The sequence below is a fragment of the Macrosteles quadrilineatus genome, unplaced genomic scaffold (genome assembly GCF_028750875.1).
Source record: "Macrosteles quadrilineatus isolate MER2022 unplaced genomic scaffold, UCM_ALF_1.0 Scaffold_3__2_contigs__length_128488019, whole genome shotgun sequence".
Classification (NCBI taxonomy): Eukaryota; Metazoa; Arthropoda; class Insecta; order Hemiptera; family Cicadellidae; genus Macrosteles; species Macrosteles quadrilineatus.
Window position 1 is genome coordinate 12,156,577 of NW_026542596.1, and position 4,374 is coordinate 12,160,950.

Below are 4,374 nucleotides of genomic sequence, written 5' to 3' on the forward strand. Positions count from 1 at the left end.
TAATAATTTCACTCACTTTTTAAATATTTATATCTACTGATAGAATATCAAAGTAGGTGATCAATTCAGTGGCAGCCCTAGGGATTGCAGGGCCCAAGGCAAAGTTTAATAATGGGCCTCTCTTAATTCCTGGAGTACAGCTGTGCGGGGCCCAGGCACTGCCTTGTTCACCTTTATGTAGGGCCGCCTCTGAATCAACTGTAGAGTTTGGCTCTCTTTAACATGAGATTTTAATTGGATTATTTCTGTTATGTTGCATGTTTTTGACAAATTTGACGCAAATTAGTTAACTTGTTAATTTACCCGATAAACACATCAATCCAATTTTTCCAAGAAAGAATTAATTAGATCAAAATATATTTTTAAACTTACAAATTATCTATATATATAAAAATCCAATGTAGGTTTGTTTGTATGTTTGTCCTTTATGGACTCCGAAACCGCTCGACAGATTGTAATGAAACTTTCAGGCATTATTAAGCATTATTCAATGATGGTTTGTGTAAAGTTTCAAATTCAAATTCAAATTCAAATAGTTTATTGCCATTAAGTATACATGTCATACAATAGGCCAGGTCAATGGAGATTGGTGCAGATCCGTCAAAAGGGCTCCGCCCCAGTGGCTCTGGAGTTTCCCATGTTAACCTTATGAGTACTCATATTTAAATGGAATTAAAGAAAATTAACAGCTGGTTTAACTAAGCAATTTGATTCTGTGATGTTCAATAGCATTAAAAGTTAATAAGTTTACCAACAGGGTGCAGCACAATTATATTTTTTAAATTTATGGCAACAGCTAATTTGAAACCAAAAGGTGAGTGAGCGTAGCGAACGAACTTCAACCTGAAGGCAAGTGAGCACAGCGAACGAGCTCCAACCTAAAGGTGAGTGAGCGTAGCGAACGAACTTCAACCAGGATCTTGAAAATGAACAAGCATTTGACATAAAAGCATAGGACAGGATGACGTCTGTCGGGCCAGCTAGTAATATTTAAAAATAACTGTGTTGAATATGTTTTCCAATAATAACTAGCATTAACAAATTGTAAGGTACAATGGTATTAAAAATTATAAAAAAGTTAAACTTCTTGACAAAATTGAAATCAAATGTTGGTTGAAAATAAATGTATAAGTTAATACAACACAAAAAAGTCCATGCAAATAGCTTGTCAGCTGCCCACATAGCAAAATTTGGTTGTTTGTTGGCTGAATTGACCCTCAATTTTCAAGACACCAACCTTGAATTAAGGAATAATATTCAAGACATCAAGGCGAAATCAGGCCTGATTCAAGCATCCAAGTCAACACAGGTTTGGGTTGAAACAGCCTTGAATTTTATTGCCTGTTCCAAGCTCAAAACCAAGCAGATTTCAAGGGAAATTTCAAGTTCCAAGGTATAAACAAGGTTAATTATTGACTGAACCAAGGATGATTTTTTTTATTTTGAATTTTATTGGCAAAATTAATCAAAATTTACTTGGTTACATGTCTTAAAAATTAGTTTACATTTTCCACCTAATTTTCATGTTATGTAACTGAGTAAATTCAATAACCAAAACCACACAATAGCTTGAAACATGGAATTGTTAGTTCAATACTTACTGCTTTTTATAACTTTTTCATAATCTAGTATAATTAATGTTTTTATAAAAATGGTCAGAATATAAAATATTAATTCAGAGGAATATTTCTTAAGTAATTTTATTAGGTAAATGAAGTTTTTTTATCAACCACCATTTGATAACGTATTTCATTTTTACACTGAAAATTATTTCACTTTACTGGCTATATACCATTTCTTTTTGATTATATAAAAAGTATTTTCTGCCCAATGATATATTTTTTTACTTTGCATCTTAAAATTGGCACTCAGCATGTCATAAAATATAATTTTATCTATATTAAAAAATATATTTTAATCCATAAAACTGTTAAAATAATTAGAACATAAACAAAAATTGTATAACCATTTTTTACACTTTTACTTTACTTTCATCTTTTGGAACTAAGTAAATTACAGAGAAGTGTGCTGGTAAGAATTAAAACAAAATTAACTGTTCTAGATAGATATAATGTTTATTAGAAAATTATTATAAAACAATAAAAATAATAGAGTTAATAAGGTATATACAGCGGCCAAACTAATCCAAATCGTGGTCCAGAGCTGGGGCTACTTCTTTCTTCCTGAAACAAGCATTTCAATCTTATTAGAGAAAATCAAAATTTTTACAATGTGAAAAAATGTGAATGTTAGGGTTTTTGGTAGTTTTAAATCTTATGACCATAAGGCTGGTTAAAGATAACAGGTTCTTAACTTAAGCATTGAGGGACTTTAGTTAGGAACACTATTCATTGACCACATCACTGTAATGTTACACAACACACTCAGTGGCAATAAATAAGTCCCACTTTACGGTAAACTACCTTACCCTAACCTACAAGTTTTAAATTTGTTTATTCCGACTAAGCATGTGCGACACAAACTCAAGCTTTGTGGGGCTTTCATTGTTTGTGAAAGACACATATTAGTTAGGAATATTCATTGACCACATCACTGTAATGTTACACAACACACTCAGCGGCAATAAATAAGTCCCACTTTACGGTAAACTACCTTACCCTAACCTAAAAGTTTTAAATTTGTTTATTCCGACTAAGCATGTGCGACACAAAACTCAAGCTTTGTGGGGCTTTCATTGTTTGTGAAAGACACATATTAGTTAGGAATATTCATTGACCACATCACTGTAATGTTACACAACACACTCAGCGGCAATAAATAATCCCACTTTACTGTCAACTACCTTACCCTAACCTAAAAGTTTTAAATTTGTTTATTCCGACTAAGCATGTGCGACACAAACTCAAGCTTTGTGGGGCTTTCATTGTTTGTGAAAGACACATATTAGTTAGAAATATTCATTGACCACATCACTGTAATGTTACACAACACACTCAGCGGCAATTAATAATCCCACTTTACTGTCAACTACCTTACCCTAACCTAAAAGTTTTAAATTTGTTTATTCCGACTAAGAGCATGTGCGACACAAACTCAAGCTTTGTGGGGCTTTCATTGTTTGTGAAAGACACATATTAGTTAGGAATATTCATTGACCACATCACTGTAATGTTACACAACACACTCAGTGGCAATAAATAAGTCCCACTTTACGGTAAACTACCTTACCCTAACCTAAAAGTTTTAAATTGGTTTATTCCGCTTATTTATTCATTGCTTGTAAAAGACACATATTAGTTAACAATACAATTCATAGCTTAGAATGTAAATAAAGTTGCAATCAGATAATAATAAGAATATACCTCCTGCTCGTCCTGAATTTGGCTTGCTGTAGCCAATTACTAATCAACGTCTTTATTGATGCCTCTGTAGCCTCAGAAAAGTTCTTTCTTGCAGCCACTGCAACATTAGACAAATATAAGTTTATTTGTATCTTTAGTGGAACTGAAAAATACATGGTTTGACGATTTTACGAAAAATCCAACCCCAACTGAAGCAACCGAGTATTCTCTTTGGAAGTCTACTAAATATATTAAACGTCCAGTTCAACATGTACCTCCAATTCGGAAACCTGACGGGTCCTGGGCTAAAACCCCTGAAGAAAAGGCGAAGGTTTTTGAAGATTACTTTTCTGGTGTATTTAAGCCTATTACTCCGAATCCCCCCAATGACGAAAGTGAAATTTACGAATTTTTGGATGCACCAAATCAGTTGTCACTGCCTATAAAATCTTGCACTCCTTCAGAGGTTTCAAGAATAATTTTTAAGGAAATTAACCCCGTGAAAAGTCCTGGGTACGATCTCATCACTGGAAAAATTTTAAGAGAACTACCTCGTAAAGCCATTATGTTGTTGACATTTATATTTAATGCTATGTTACGATTGGAATATTTTTCTGTTCAACTGAAAATTGCACAAATAGTTGTTATCCCAAAACCAGGCAAACCATCTAATGACGCATCTTCTTACAGACCCATAAGCTTGCTTCCTATAGTATCAAAGTTGTTTGAAAAGGTAATACTTAAAAGGTTAACCCCCACTGTTGATGAATTAAACTTAATACCAGATCATCAGTTCGGCTTCCGCAAACAACATTCTACCATTCAACAAACCCACCGATTAGTGGATATTATAAAAAAACACATTTGAGAAAAAGCAGTACTGTTCTGCTGCATTTTTGGATGTCCAACAGGCGTTTGACAAGGTGTGGCATGTCGGACTTCTGTTTAAACTCAAAACGTCTCTCCCTCACTCTTTATACAACCTTCTAAAATCATATCTGACCAATCGATCTTTTCAAATAAAATTCGAAAATTCGTTATCTGATCTGAAGCCGATAAAGTCTGGAGTACC

General features: G+C 33.5%; 1 protein-coding gene across 1 annotated transcript in view; it reads right to left on the reverse strand.

Moving 5' to 3' along the window:
• LOC128988971 (farnesol dehydrogenase-like) overlaps positions 1-4,374 on the reverse strand; it is a 424,915-nt gene that overhangs the window by 47,094 nt on the left and 373,447 nt on the right. The gene's annotated exons all lie outside the window — the stretch shown is intronic.